The sequence below is a fragment of the Tachypleus tridentatus genome, chromosome 12 (genome assembly GCF_004210375.1).
Source record: "Tachypleus tridentatus isolate NWPU-2018 chromosome 12, ASM421037v1, whole genome shotgun sequence".
NCBI lineage: Eukaryota > Metazoa > Arthropoda > Merostomata > Xiphosura > Limulidae > Tachypleus > Tachypleus tridentatus.
This window is the reverse complement of record NC_134836.1, coordinates 27,146,218-27,163,649: the sequence shown is the minus strand read 5'-3', so window position 1 is coordinate 27,163,649 and position 17,432 is coordinate 27,146,218. Positions and strand designations below refer to the sequence as shown.

General features: G+C 34.8%; 1 long non-coding RNA gene across 2 annotated transcripts in view; it reads right to left on the bottom strand.

The window, feature by feature from the left end:
* The window catches only part of LOC143235407 (uncharacterized), a 262,811-nt gene that overhangs the window by 152,370 nt on the left and 93,009 nt on the right, over positions 1 to 17,432 (bottom strand). For both annotated transcript variants that reach the window (XR_013019165.1, XR_013019166.1), the window contains exon 4: positions 1,854 to 2,017. This is a non-coding gene — a long non-coding RNA (uncharacterized LOC143235407). The remainder of the gene's footprint in view (positions 1 to 1,853; positions 2,018 to 17,432) is intronic.

Genomic DNA, 17,432 nt, shown 5'->3' with positions numbered 1-17,432 from the left:
TGGGAATATTCTATTTACAAAACGTGAAAAAAAATGTAAGTGTCGTTACGAAAGGTCAGATTAGGGGTCAGGATCTGACCTACATTGTCTAACTCCTAATGATTTTTGTTATAAAAAGCCAGTTGTGGGAAGGCAGCCACCCTTAATACGTTGACATAAAAAGCAGATGATAAAATAACCTTATAGTGTTAGAGGTTTACTTATTTATTATACACACAAGTATATATATATATGCTTTTATAAAAGATAAACTCTGATTAATTATCCATTCTTCATTAATATTTGCTTTTTAGTTCAGTCACGAATTCGTTTGTCTGTGTTATAAACCTTAATGAACCTATCAACCACTCGAACCTCCCATGTGCTCAGAACAATTGTCCTGCTTATCTTCCCACTCTCTAACTTCTGACGACGAAAATTTAATATGAAATTTTGAAGTTGTTTGAGAAATTGTTTAAGTTTGAAATAAGTCCACCCAAAATATATCAAACGTGTTTAATTTTTTATATGAGCATTGCCTTTATCATTCTGAATGAAAACAATTATCAAAGAACAAAACAATTGGAGCGAGCTAGTTTTAAGCCATTCAGAGGAGTAGTAAAACTTGCTGATTACAACTTAATCCCAGAAGCAATAAGAACGAGCACATGCGTTAGTTATAAGCCAATCAAAAGTGCTGGAAAGGCACGAGCTAGTTATTAATTAGCTTATCATAGAAATAGTTAAGTTAAGCAAACTATTTCGACATTTTTATCTGGAAGATTCGATTATCTGAATCCATTATGTATAATTAAATATGTATAGCAGCTTACGACAAAAGTGCGGGGTTCGAACACTGAATTTGACAGTTTTATGCCCTCAAATATACCACTGAAGAACAGTAAAATAGCAGTAAGTTGATACGACATGTATTTTTCATCTATCCAGTTACACTCCTTGAAGAAAACAATATTTAATATTTCTTATCTGAAACTACAGTTGCATGCCATGAGAGTGAGGCAGAGTAAGAAAACAGGTTAACTGTGTGTCTGAAACAACCATCAGGTGGCGCCAAACACTCACGAGACAAGGTCTAATACTTTGGGCCACATTGCGTCATTACTGAGTAACTAAAGTTTTGCTTGTTAAAGCGCTTGGTGCAAAGAGCTGAAATAATAGTTAGGTTAATTGTAATATAGGTTGCAATTGTTTACATTTTGTCTATGTATTATTGCTGTTGTTTTGGTGTAAAGCTATATAATTTGTTATCTGTTTTCTGTCCATTCTAGCGAGGAGAACCTCCAGTACTAGCGCTGTAATACCATAATTTACAGCTGACCCAGCGGGAGACGTGTGTGAGACTTGTTATTAGTCAAGAATTTCATGGACTCACGAGCCGTTTGGTATAATAAATAGCTTAGCAACATGTGTTTACAAAAATTCGTTATGTAGCTCAAATATGTAATTCTAGGGTTAAAATAAATTTATTTATGTTAATCTACGAAGAGATTTGTTAAAGTAGTTTCTTTTTAAATTAAATTAGAAAAGAATAATTTTAACAACAAAAAATAACTATGTCGTTTCTTTAGTTTAGTACCTGTTACAGCATTTTTAGTGAAAGAAATTATGAATAGTACTTGAATTTTTGTGTGTGTTTTTTTAAGTAAGAAGTTCCTTAGATTTTAAAATGTTTCTTGTTACTCCCTCCCTATCCATGGTAATATACACTCTGAATAATTAGCACCATCTGTTGGGTATCACGGCCAGGTGGCAAGATTGAGTTATACAAAGTTGTTTTGATCCCCTAGCAACAGTGTCTAGATGCATGTGATTGGTATATTCACTGCTACGAGAGACCTAACAATCGGACATACCAGATGTTGGTTGCTAGGATACAGCAGTTCATCGGTGTTGCTTGGAAGCTACGAGCAATAGTCTTCGAAATGTAACAAAATATAACAAGTGGTATAAGAGAAACAAACCACGTTGGTACAGATGTTTATAGTCCATAAGGTTCGAATGTTTGAAAGTCCTCCATCTGAAATAAACACAAAGAACTTAGTAGATTGTTCTTAATAAAAAAATTACATTACAGGTTAAGACAGAAAAAATTAACTCCTAACATTTGTTAAGAGCTTTATAATCAATTAGATTCGTTAAAAAATAAAGAAATATCCGAGCCCCACCGTAAATCAGCGGGAAGTTTGAGGGCCCATAAAGTTAAAAACTGGGTTCAGATTCCAGCAGAGGGTAGACCACAAATCGGATATATCATTGTATCGTTTTGTGATTAACAATAAACAAACAAATAATGCTTTAAAAATGTGAAGGCCTGGCATGGCCAAGCGCGACTCGTAATCCGAGGGTCGCGGGTTCGCGCCCGCGTCGCGCTAAACATGCTCGCCCTCCCAGCCGTGGGGCGTATAATGCGACGGTCAATCCCCCTATTCGTTGGTAAAAGAGTAGCCCAAGAGTTGGCGGTGGGTGGTGATGACTAGCTGCCTTCCCTCTAGTCTTACACTGCTAAATTAGGGACGGCTAGCACAGATAGCCCTCGAGTAGCTTTGTGCGAAATTCCAAAAAACAAACAAACAAAAATGTGGAAACAAAACAAGTATAAACATCTCTGTGGCGTTGTCACGTGCGTGACAACTGCAACCAATAACAATAACGGGTTTCAAGGGTACGTACAGTTATGTCAATTTCTACTTGTCTTGACTAAACTACGAACATATACAAAAAAGGAAACGTTATTGTACCCGCACGTGTAGAAGACATCAACAACGATCTTAAATACGTTATTAAATAGTATTAAAAGAAACAGTTGTTTACGTACCAAGGAATATTCTGACAAAACTGTAACCAACTATTAGTTGCATAAAGTCTAACAAAACTTTTAAACAACGATTATCACATAAAGACGAATATTCTAACAAAACTGTAACCAACTATTAGTTTTATAAACATATCTGTATTCTAAATATGGCTGGTATGGGTATTATAACATTAATTAAAATAAAGTACAGAACAACGTTTCGACCTTCTTAAGGTTATGTCATCTTCAGGTTAACAAAGACAGTTTGTAACAGAATACTGCTTGGCACATACCTTAGGGTTTAACGGGTACGATATAGTATGGGGCGGTACAGTTAGATTTTAGGTTATTAATTAGTATAGGTTATAAAGATGTTCCTTTATATTGGTTTGAGTTGATGTATAAGTAGGGCTTCTTTGATTTTGCGTTTGTTTATATTTGTTTCACTACTTAGTATCTGGGTATTTTCTATAGTTGTGTTTATTTCATTTACAGTGTTTAAACACGTGCGAAGGTGTTTTGTGTGCGTGTTCTTTGAATCTGGTTTCCATTTTTCTGCTTGTTTCTCCAATATAGAAGTCGTGGCAATTGTTGCATTCTATTTTATAAATAATGTTAGTGTTATGTTTGTCAATGTAATTTTTACATAGTGTGGATTTTAGTTTTGTACCTGGTTTTTGAATGAATTTCGTGTGGATTTCTCGTCATTATGGATATCCAAATGCAGTCACTAATTATAGTCACTGTAAAACTAGAAAAGTACCCATTTCTCAAACAATCAATGGAAATAGTGACAGGTTAATATCCTTTAAAAAACGTTAATTAATTATAAGCCAAGTTTATTATTTTGTGAACTTTCAGTTTTATTTTGTAATTATTCCCTTCTTAAAGATAATTCTAAATATATGGTTAGCTAGAATTTTAATTTAACTTATTATTAGACACTACTATTTGCTTTAGAAGTAAAGTCTACACGTATTGAGTTAAAATAGACATAACACAAAACTGCAACCAATCATTAGTTATATAACGAGGAGTACTCTAATAAAACTGTAACCAACTATTAGTTTCATAAACATATATTTATTCAATCACCAATTACAGTTACTGTAAAACCATTTCACAAACAACAAATGGAAATGGTAATAGGTTCTTATAGTGTAAAAAACTTTACTTATAAGACAAGCTTGTAATTAGTTACATTAATAACGAGAATTATTACATAACGTGATTATGTAGCACAACTTTTAGTTACATAATCAAATTTAATTTAATAAAACTGTAACGAACTATATAACTGTAACTTATTATATAAGTTTTCTTCTATAATTCGTCTCTTCCTAAAGATTACTCTACATATATGATTATCTACAGTTGGAATTTTATCTTATTATGACGCACTATTATTTGCTTTAGAATTTAAAAAAAAAAAATGGATGTATCGATTTAAGGCAGGCGAGGGTTAAATTAACAAATTCTAAACTATTAGTTCCATAACGAGAACTAATCTAACAAATCTATAACCAACTCTTAGTTTCATTACGAGTAATATTAATCTGAGAAAAACTGTAACCAACTGATAGTTACATGACGTACAATAATCTACTGAAATTGTAACCAACTCTTAGTGACATTACTTGGCATAATTTAACATAACTGTAATCGACTGTCAGTTAAATAATAAGTAATAATAATCTAACATAACTGTAATCGACTGTAAGTTACATGATAAGTAATAATAGTCTAACATGACTGTAACCAACTATTACTTAATTACTTGAAATCTTTAAGTAGCTATAGCTCCTGATAAAATACAAAAATGACGAATCGACTTATAAGATGAATAAAGTTATCAATTGATTATACAGGAAGAAAAAAAAGACAAATTAGGTTTCCATATGTTTGCTGGTCTTCATTCAAGTACAATGTAGGAGTGAGTGTTAGATAATTACGTTTGAAAACACGAGTTTAAGTGAACTATTCATAAAGTAGCTAAAGTCCACTGGATACTATATATAATAAGAAACCAGTTTACTTCTTTATAGAGGTCGTTTTCCTTCTCATTCGTACTGTTTCGTTAATTTTTTATTATTATTTCTTGTTACATGAATGGGATGAGATAAGGTCAGTTTAACTGCTTAACAAGCCTTTGACTTAGTCAAATCGCGCACTTTCCGTTAGGTGTTTCTAAATGAAAGGAATATTAAAACATGATCTTGTAGTTAGAATTGTCGACTCGAAATATAAGGATTGTTGGTTCGAATCCCTTCTCCGAATGTGGGAGGGTTACAGTGTTACGTTCAATCTCACTATTCATAGCTCAAAAACTGACGGTGAATTGTGTTGATTAATTAATTCCCCTCTAGTCTATTATCACTTCAAAATTAGGGAAGCTAGTCTAGGAAGCTGTTGAACAGGTTCGCGTGAAATTAAAAACAAACAAACATACTAAGAAACATTGAGATATCAATTATTTAACTAGTGTTTAACTCAATTTGACTATATGAACATTGGGATATATTGTACAAGATAAATGTTTTGCTGTGACTTCTGATCTACGAAAGTACTTGGCTCTGGTCAGATAATAAAAAATATAAGGCTTAGCGCAGGTTATAAATAGTTATGGGGTACCGTCGTCAGGAATTTTAATTTCTCAGACAACCAAGTTTTTGTGGGTTTTTTTTTAACAATACGAACATTTTGCGAAGTACAGAAGATATATGTACTACATTGCATTCCCACTATTGAGCGCTACCACATCCGGAAAGTGGTATAGAATTAGTAAAATCACGAAGTCTGCTTTCGAAAGACTATATAAGTCTGAATAAATCGGTTACAAGAAAGGCTTAGTACTTTGCTGTGTTTGTTAACCCTAATGTTTCTAAACACTTTTCAAGGTGGTGAGCAATAATGCTTGAATTGGAAAATCCTGTATTTTTGAACTGATTCCATGAACTTGCTATCAACGACTCTTAGAATATGATGCAGACTAAACATCGTTTCATATGAACCCACTGACAACCGTAAAATAACGCTGTTACGAGCTTGCATGAGTAATTGATGTCATAAACCAATGCTCAGAATAAATATTTCGATTTTTTCATTACAAGGGGGGGAGAGGTGAAACTTTATAATACTTCACATTACACAAAATTACGTTCAAAATATAAACAACGCTAAAACATTAACAAAAAACATTGAACCTTTAAGGTATATATATTGTAGGCCCTTAAGCCGAAATACAGTTTTTGATAGCATTTATTAAACAATGATTTTTTTTTCCCATTCTGCAACAGTGTAAACAATATCCATTTCCGCTCTCAGAAACATTTCTCTAATTTAACTAATAACAGGGCAAGGTAATTATATTATCATGCAGTGATATTCTACGTCCTTCAACGTTATCCAAAAGTGACATAATTCGAAAACTCCTTGTAGGGCAACTTGTTTCTGTAGACAACATATTTTATCTTATTAAAAACTTTCAACCTTAGTGACCCGATATGGAAAGGTGTTTGCCCAGCTAAACCTTGGACGCTGAGTTAGTGAAACCTACTACATAAAAGGAAATGCATTGTTTGAATATACTAGGCCTAAATTAGACTTTGACTTATTTTTTCTGTAAACATGGTTTCCTGTTGTTAGGACCTCTAAGAGCATTATTTTATCTTTTAAAATATTTGTTATTAACAAGACTAACGTCTGTTCGAGGGCTGTAACATACATAAGATAGACTGGTCAAAGATTAGATAATAAAACGAAAAGGCCAAGCGAGAACTGAAGAAAAGAACGTTGCCATTCCTGCAATTAAACTGCTATAGATTACCGCAACCGGTTCCCCTACATGTGACATATCGAAGTTCAGTGGTGCGCATGATACATTAACCCAAAACTGGCAAGTTGCCAAGGTCAATTTCTGTTACTCTTCCAGTCTATAGTAAGGGTGATGGCCCTCTCGTGGCTATAACTATAAACAACCTATATATCTTATATATAGTTAGTGCTAACTAAAATTAAAAGTGTAGTAAATGTTATTTAAGTTCCAAACACGAAGAGCTCTTTAACGGATAGTTCTAACCTAAGTATAAAACCACAGTGGACAGTAATTAACATTACTGACAGGAAACTACCAAAGAACTTATTTAACAGAAAGAAGGGACTAACGTAAGAAGAAAATAAAAATAACCCAAGTATCAAAGAAAGGGGAAGTTCAATCTAACCGAAATAAAAATGAAATACGGTGAACAGTGACTGCTATTAAACTTAAACATAGTAAATAATAACATAGAGACCTAATTTGTACTCACTTATAATTAAATTACAAAACACAGGATAACATATTTTCAGCTGGAACCTAACTTAAGCACTGAATAATTATTAAATTAAATATTAAATAGGTTAAATATTAAACCTATCTTAAAGAAATAAGACATTTAACCACTGATAAGTATAAACTAATTTGAGAAATAAAGAAATCACATTTCACAGTTAAGCCTAATTTAAAAAAATAGGTTACATTTATCCATAAATATAGTAGCCTAATTACAAAAGTAAAGTAATCCTCTTTCCCAATTAAACCTAACTAAATATATTTAATAGTTTCATTATATTATGCATGAAAACTGAGGAACAAAACCGCTAATTTAGCCTAATTATATTTTTAAAAAATTATTCGATAATGAGCATCGATATAAAATTATTTTCAAAAAGAGGAATAACACAGATTCCCGATATAACCATGAACTTGGCTGAAGCTTCACAAACAATATGGATAAAAGGACACAGTATTTATCACTGTTGGTAAGTGGGAATCAAAATATAGTAAAATATTTTCTCAACCCAAACGAGCCGTTTTTGCATATATAAAATATACAGATGCAACCAGAGATATGAATATATGTACTAACAGCTTTAGGAACTGATATTTTGGTTAAAAACATAAATAAAAGCAGCTTTATGAATAAATAACCAGATTATAACATGGAAATGAAGCATGACAATACACAACACTTGATTTGATCGTTTCGACTTCGCAAATGTTTGATGACATTCAATTCAATAAGAAGGAGAATAGAATGAAGAAACGTGTGATGGTACTTACAGAGCCGACAGTCAATATCCACACATGAACAAGGAACTTTTAACAATATTTACAGAGCCAACAGTAAAGGTATAAGACATGAACAAGGAACTTTTAACAACACTTACAGAGTCAAACAATGTATTTATATCCAGAAATTTCTGTCATATGTAAACTTTGATCGAAAAACCAAAACAAATGGCAATTCTACTATGTAATATGCAGTATTCTCTAAGCGATTACACTTTATAATTAACTTTCAGGTTTACACGCTGGATTATCCAGTTAACTTGTATGCTTAAAGTTTTTATGCTAGATGAACCAACTAACGTATAGGCTTGAACTTTTAACATTAGATTCTTCATCTAAAGTCTTAAGTTTCAAAGTTTAACACTAGATTATCCAGTTAACGTTGCACATCTAGCTAAATGTTTTTTTAGGCTGGATTATCCAGTTGACATGTAAAATGCAACTGTTCTCATTGGATTCATCATGTAAAAACTGAATATTCACTTGCTAAGTTTAATAAGAACACAAACTATCTACCTGTAATAAACAAATGTTAAAACCTGCGAAGTTTAAATAAAATAAATGCACGCGCTTCAATACCAATAATATTTACATACAAGTTAAACTGTCTTAACGCAAAGGCAGTAGTACTCAAACACAAGGCATTTAATCAAATTATCTGTTTCCAAAACTACAAACTAACAATATATATTTCAATAAAACAGATTTTTCTAATATAGTGCAATGAATAAATAGTCTAAATGAAATTATTAATGTTTCACCATTTCATGGGTAACACAGATAAAAATGAAATGTGCCAACGTTCCAAAATTGAAAAACTCTGAAGGTCACAATCGCCACAGAAACCTCTTCTACTTTCTACTGTCGGATTCTAGTAACATAAAATAACAGACAACAAGTTATTAGTGCCTTATTGTATACAGTTATACATCGTGTTATGACCCCTATACTTCCTCGTCAGTTTGAGATAACACCTCTGAATAAACAAACTAATATCATAGTCTTTAAAAACTATATATACTTACATAACAGTAATTAATATTGTGTGTTTTTACACTAGTTTCCTTCATATATATGAAACATTTACATGAATAACTCTCCATCACATATCGTATAGTTCAATATATTGGATACACCTTAACTGGGCCCGGCATGGCCAAGTGTGTTAAGGCTTTCGACTCGTAATCCGAGTGTTGCGTGTTCGAATACCAATCGTACCAAGCATACTCGCCCTCCCATCCGTGAGGGCATTATGATGTAACGATCAATCCCACTATTCGTTGGTAAAAAAGTAGCTCAAGAGTTGGCGGTGGGTGGTGATGACCAGCTGCCTTCCCTCTAGTCTTACACTGCTAAATTAGGGACGGTTAGCGCAGATAGCCCTCGAGTAGCTTTGAGTGAAATTCATAAAACAAACAAACAAGTAATACACCTTAACTACACTTCCAAATATCTTGTAAACAAATAGTGCACCCCTTGATATATGGTACCTACATGGTATTCAATAACATATCTTACATATTTGGGTTAAACTTCTCAATACATTGTATGAACTAAAGACTCGTTTATATTGTTCAGTTTCAACGTTGTGCAATGCAATAAAGGTTTAGTAGGTAGGTTGTCTAATACGACAGTGGATCAGCTACAATACTGTATAGTAGTTAGTGGTTCAGTATATAAGTTGTATAATACGAGAGTAGTACAGTTACAGCATTGTTAAGTATGTATGATAGGACCTCACTATTTAAGTTATATAATACAAACAGTGATTCAGTCATAACATTGTGTAGCATGATAATGGTCCAGTATGTACGTTGTATAGTACGACTGGTTAAAATACAACATCGTGTCACATTTATGAAAGTAGTTCAGCTTGGGCATTGTATAATACGACTGATTCAGTAACATCATTGTTTATTACGTATAACAGTGGATCAGAAAGTACACTGTATAATACTACAGTGGTTCAGTTATAACACAGTGTAGTATAATAGTGGTTTATTATGTATGCTGTTTAATGCGACATTGGTTAAACTAAAACATCCTGTGGAATGTATGATTGTGGTTCAGCTACAATACTGTGTACTATGGTACGAGTTCAGTATATACATTTTATAATACGACAGCGGTTCATGTACAACATTGTGCAGTATGATAGTAGTTCTGTATTACGTTGCACAATACGACAGTTTTTCAGTATGATAATGGTTCAGTTCATACGTTCTATAAGACTTAAAGATTGCGTGTTTTGATGAAGAATTCCGTTTTGAAAAGTGTTTATCAAATGCATTCTTCTACACCAATAATACAAGAATAAAATTTTTCACAAACTTTTATACCAAAATTATACAGTCTTAGTAGTTCTGATGAAAAGAAAAATTGAAACATGCCAAGTCCATAAAGTAAATTAATTGTGAAATCTCCAATTCTCTTTTCTTCTTAGAACAACTCAAAAATATATTATGTATGATAGTACAGGGTGTTCGGAAAGTTACTGTGTACTTATATATTTATTAACATACAAAACTGCACAGTCACTTTCCGAACACCCTGTAGTTCAGTATTCACGTAGTAAAATAAGTTTTTCTTGGCCCTTGTGCATAATGTCAAAATAATAAATAACGTATAACTTTAAAATAGGTAAAATAAAATAAGTAAAATAGAGGTCAGTATATGACCTCTAAAAACGTTGACTACATTTTTACGTTGCTACGTAATTTTCAGGAGGGAGTTGCAAGACATAATCGTGTCTAATTTGTGAGTTTCTATGTTTTTTGACGTTGTTAAGTAGGTCATATGACCTATGTACAGGCATACAATTCTCGCATGAACATTTCGGAGAAGGTCACCCTTATTGTTGCACAAAGTTTTCCGGGTCTTCATCTCTATTTAATAATACATGATCTTTATTATATTTGGTTATTTCGATAGTTTTACGGGCTCGGCATGGCTAGGTGGGTTAAGGCGTTCGACTCCCCGTCGCACCAAACATGCTCGCCCTTTCAGCCGTGGGGGCGTTATACGGCTACGATCAATCCCACTATTCGTTACTAAAACAGTAGCCCAAGAGTTGGCGATTGGTGCTAAATTAGTGCTACACTGCTAAATTAGGGATGGCTAGCGCAGATAGCCCTTGTGTAACTGAGCGAAATTCAAAATAAACAAACCAAAGATTTACAAATATTTTTGGTCATAATACCTTTTGGTTGAGCTAATATTAAACTTTTTTTCCTATCCTACGGTATGTTGTGTTTCATATACATGTTCTGCTGTGGCTAAATTTTCATTTTTTTATTTCTTACATATTCTTTGTGGTCCATGTTTTAAATTACGTTAAGTCTCTCCAATATAATTATTTCTATATTCAAATTTAGTTTTATAGATTCATGTTTTCCATGTTATCTTTGGTATTACCTAAATTTTGCTTTATCTAATTAATTGGTTTAAATATATGCTAAAAATTTGATTTTTAAGCGTTTAAAATAAATTAAACCTAGAATACATGGCAAAATTAAATTTTTCTCTCTAACATTTTCATAATTGGGTTTTAAAGTAATACTGTAATCACTCATTACCACATTAGTGAATTTCTTGGTTTTCAGGTGCAACACATTTCATTAATACTAATTTCTAAGTCTTTTGTTTAGTACATACCTTCAGAATTCTGTGAACATAAGTGTAAACACATATTTTTTTGTGTTTTACTACACCATGTTTGTTTTTGAATTTCGCACAAAGCTACTCGAGAACTATCTGTGCCATCCGTCCCTAATTTAGCAGTGTAAGACTAGAGGGAAGGCAGGTAGTCATCACCACCCACCGCCAACTGTTGGGCTACTCTTTACCAACGAATAGTGGGATTGAACGTTACATTATAACGTCCCACGGCTGAAAGAGCGAGCATGTTTGGCGCGACGGGGATGCAAACCCGCGACCCTCAAATTACGAGTCGCACGCCTTAATACGCTTGGCCATGCCAGGCCTAAAGGATTTCTGAAGTACAGATGTTTCAAGAATACTTTGTAAACTCCTTTTTACTACTACATCTAGGAAAGTCAAGCTAATATTTTTGTCAATTCCATAAACAGATTGTATAGATGGATATGTTCTATTCAAATAGCATGTTTTAACGCTGTGTGCTATTTATTGTTTCATTGTGTAATAAGACAATGTCCACTTTATAGTGTTTCAATTAAAGACACGTTATATAGCACAAAACACTGATATTGTGATGTTTTAGAAAGGAAACATTGTATGCGTGTGACACACAACAATAGTTTGGTGATGTCCCAACGACAAAATTGTTTGTTTGGCACATAAAATTATTTTGTTATGTTTTAATTAAAAACTGCTTATACGACAGAAAATGATTTGGTGATGTTTTAATGTAAAACTACTAATGTGACACACAGCAATGTTTTTTTGATGTTTCAACAGAAGAAATCAGCTTTTTACAAGTGTGACACATGTATATTGTAAATCAACCGAAGAAAGTACATTATTCACTGAATATAAGAAACACACGACAGTAACTAACAATTCACGACTTCTTAGCTTCTAATACTTTTGTGAATATTAGGGAGAGAAGAACTGCTTTAGGAAGACAACGTACGCTTTACTACTGAAGTATGTGACTTAGGTTAATCTACGGAGTATTACTTTTGGTCTTTCAAATACCTGAACTTCCAGTTTGTGAACGTGGATATATACACAAACACAGAGGTTTGACGTGTAATGACCTACATACAAACTGTGGATAATTTTAAGCAATATAAACAGAGTAATAAATGGTCACTGGAAGTCTTCTAAGATTAACACTAGACGTCATAAATAGCACTAATATTATCGTAGCAAATATTTGAAATTAAAATTGATACATTAACAGGACATGTACTTCCACGGTGCATATGACATTGCAGGCAACACCACAGTAGGTATTGAACTTCCCGTGTTATTATTATCATAATATAAGAAATATAGAAACGATCCCCAGAGCACAATAAAAGAAATATTCAAAGCAGGTGTCTTGAGCTAAGTAAACCGAACTCGTAAATGTCTTCCAGATAACCGTTGAGCCTTGAGGAAAACTCCTTTCTCTTGCAAGTTGAATAGAGGGAAAGAAGGGTGTGGCCTATTGTTCCATCCACCAGACCTTGTGCTATATACACAATATACCGTCGTATTCAAGTCCCACGGCGGCGTCTCAGTATTGACCCGGCCCCTATTTCGCTAACACTAAATACCCACTACTTATCACCCCAGGCAGAGATTAACGAATGACATTGGCTATCTTTCTAGTCTACGCGAGGATTCGACATTCCCAACATTACAAAGAAGAGAATATTTTTGTATGTTCCTAATTTTTCGACAACGAAGAAACATTTATCCACAACTGTTTTGTATGGTTAAATAAATTTCAGTTTTGCAATAGTAGCACTGCCGTTTCGCTCGGCGTCCAACAAACTGTCCTCTTAGCAGCATAGTCTTGCCCTGGCCATTCTAACTGACGAAGGCTCTTCTTTGATCTTTAACCTTTAGGACTTAGAATTTCTTTATCTCTGGATTCATTGTGGGCAACCCAATGAAAGAGAGTGACAATAACTTATCCCCATTCCCTCTACTCTATGTCTAAGCCTAAAACGCGAAAAAGCAAGCACTATTGGATAATTGCTCCTAGTTCTAGTTGATTGACCTAAATCCAATCTAAAGTCGTTTAGGTTCAAGTATATTTGGGGTATGAACGAAACTTTAGTCATTCTCTCTATAACAAAATATTTTAAATTATTTTATCGTCGTGGCATTTTAGCTATTGTTGGTTATCCACATTTCCCTTAGTTTGTCTATTTAGAATTCAACAACAGAAACGTGCAGAAACAGTTTTTCAGATCTATCTTTTGTCCCCCACAGGTTACCTACTGATCAAGAGGCCTTTTTTTAATTCCAGAATTTGTCAACTAGTCTGCACGATGAGAGACAATATTATTTACGTATGTTATATGATGCTTCTTCGTAAACAATTACACTTTAAAAGCGATTATTTTAAAATGATTGGTTCAAAAGTCGCGCAAAGTAACTCGAGGGTTATCTGCGTTAGCTTCCCTAATTTAGCAATTATAGAAAAGAGGGAAGGCAGCTATTCAACACCACCCAGAGTTATAGGAATATAAATGATTATGTGTTGTTTTTTTCAGTTCCAACCATTTCTTTAACGTAACTCCCGCAGATGACGTTATAGAGCATCGAAAAATACGCAGAATCTTCTTCAGGTAAGTTCCTGTTTTAATAACTGTTTTTCGTTTAATAATGTTAATGTTTTATTTCTTGAAATTGTAACTAACAATGACGGCTTTGATCACTGATATTTTGTAATATGAAATACACTACATGGCCATCACACCCATATGTGCTTGTTGAACATCTCATTCCAAAACCATGGGCATTAATATGGAATTGCCTCCCTCCTTTGCTGCTATAATAGCCTCCACTTTTCTGGGAAGGCTTTTCACTAGATTTTGGAACATGGCTGCAGGGATTCGCTCCTATTCAGTCACAAGAGCATTAGTGAGGTCGGGCACTGATGTCGGGTGAGAAGGCCTGGCTCACTGTCGGAGATCCAATTCATCCCAAAGGTGTTCAATGAAGTTGAGGTTAGGACTCTGTGCAGGCTAGTCAAGTTCTTCCATACGAATCTTGGTAAACCATGGACCTCGCTTTTTGCATGGGGGCATTGTCATGCTGAAACAAAAAGGGCCTTCCCCAAATTGTTGCCACAAAGTTGGAAGCACACAATTCTCTAGAATGTCATTGTAAGCTGTAGCATTAAGATTTCCCTTCACTGGAACTAAAGAGCCTAGCCCAAACCATGAAAAACAGCCCCAGACCATTATTCTTCTTCCACAAAACTTTACAGTTGGCATTATGCATTAGGCAGATAGCGTTCTCCTAGCATCTGCCAAATCCAGATTTGTCCGTCAGACTGCCAGAGAGTGAAGCGCGCGATTCATCACTTCAGAGAATGCGTTTCCACTGCTCCAGGGTCCAATGGTGGTGTGCTTTACACCCCTCCAGCCAACGATTGGCATTTCGCATGGTGAACTTAGGCTTGTGTGCGGCTGCTCAGCCACGGAGACCCACTTCATGAAGCTCTCGAAGAACAGATCTCGTGATGACGTTGCTTCGAGAGGCAGTTAGGAATTTGGGTGAGTGTTGCAACAGTGGACAGATGAGTTTTACGCGCCATGCGCTTCAGCGCTCGGCGGTCCCGTTCTGTGAGCTTGTGTGGCCTACCGCTTCGTGGTTGAGCTGTTGTTGCTTCTAGACCTTTCCTCTTCATAATAACAGCATTTACAGTTGATCAGGGCAGAAATTTGACGAACTGACTTGTTGGAAAGACTGAATCCTATGACAATACCACGTTGAAAGTCACTGAGCTCTTTAGTATGACCCATTCTATTGTCAATGGAGATTGCATGGCTGTATGCTTGATTTTATGCACCTGTTAGCAATGGGTGTGGCTGAAATAGCCGAATCTACTAATTAGAAGGGGTGTCCACATAAGTTTGGCCATGTAGTGTATACTTATCCCTTTTCTTTCTATATTCTAATAATTTATAAACAATGTTAAAGACATCACAATATTCGCATTTTGTAAATTGATTATTAGCCACTGGCGATGACGCATTTCGTTGAAAACAGAGTTCATCAGGTCTTCTGTAAAAGTCGCCTAAATTTTATTATTGAACTAGTTACTGAACAGTGTTAGGATAAACTGGCAAAATGTGTAGAGATTAAGAAATTATGAGAATCATGCCCAGATACCAGTACCTACTGTAATCAGACATCATAAAAAATGTTAATATAAAGAATATTAATATTTATTTTCTTCTGTTACCACCAAACCCATCAGCCACCTTAGATCGTGTTGTTACAGTAACAGGCTGGAGTTTCCGAAGCTTCCTCTTTCAATATAAAGTATAAGGAGGTCAGACGAACAACTTCAGCCACGGTGTGAAAGCAGTAGGGTGTAGCAAATCTTAGATTTCTTCTATAAACATATCTGTCAATAGTAACGAAATCAACCAATAAGTGTTTATGTTGCAAGTCGATTTGGTCATTTGCAATAACAGTTTTCTGGTGACAAAAACACCTTTGTGGCCCTAAAGAACCTCAGGTCCATAAACTTAAAACGTTGAGTTATAACGTAACAATATACAAGTCTGATGAATAAATGTGCTTCCACAGGATAAGCCAAACAAAAGTTTAAAGCACTAAAGTCATCACTATGTAGATGAATAACAAGTAAGCAGTAGTTTTTACTTCACAAACGAACAATAAATAAGCATTAAACCATTGTTATGTAGATGAACAACAGGTAAGAACTAGTCGTCACCATGTAGATGAACAGCAGGTAAGAACTAGTCGTCACCAGGCAGATGAACAACAGGTAAGAACTAGTCGTCACCATGTAGATGAACAGCAGGTAAGAACTAGTCGTCACCATCTAGATGAACAGCAGGTAAGAACTAGTCGTCACCAGGCAGATGAACAGCAGGTAAGAACTAGTCGTCACCAGGTAGATGAACAGCAGGTAAGAACTAGTCGTCAACGCGTAGATGTACAGCAGGTAAGAACTAGTCGTCACCAGGTAGATGAACAGCAGGTAAGAACTAGTCGTCACCAGGCAGATGAACAACAGGTAAGAACTAGTCGTCAACGCGTAGATGTACAGCAGGTAAGAACTAGTCGTCACCAGGTAGATGAACAGCAGGTAAGAACTAGTCGTCAACGCGTAGATGTACAGCAGGTAAGAACTAGTCGTCACCATGTAGATGAACAGCAGGTAAGAACTAGTCGTCACCAGGTAGATGAACAACAGGTAAGAACTAGTCGTCACCATGTAGATGAACAGCAGGTAAGAACTAGTCGTCACCAGGCAGATGAACAGCAGGTAAGAACTAGTCTTCACCATGTAGATGAACAACAGGTAAGAACTAAATTCGTTATTATGGAGTTGCATTATCATATAATTTACTGTATGCTGTAGATTGCAGACACTTTAGTTACTAGCGGCTGTTGCTTCCACAGACACCCTACTTACAGGATGATGTATATTTCACAGACATCTTAGCTACTGGCTGCTATAGATTCCACGCTGGCTCCTATAGAATTTACAGACATTTTAGTTGCTGAATGATGAAGAAGTTACTTGATCACAAATACAACAATGGCACCGACTGTAAAAAGGTACAATCAGTCATTGTCATGGATAGATAGGCCCAGAACAAAATTTATACGAGCTCTCTGATACACGTATATGTAAGATACAGTTATGTTAGTCAAAATAACGCCAAGCCAATACTGGCAATGAAGTCAGTGACAAAACAAATAATCGTAATGTCACATAACTAATATGTTCATTTACATGGTATTTGCTAAGTATTAAAGCAAATTTACTCGCACCAGGTAAGGCATTTACTTCCTTGGCTTCAAGAAGATGACAGACGACATGTGTACTAAGTCTGAAAGTAG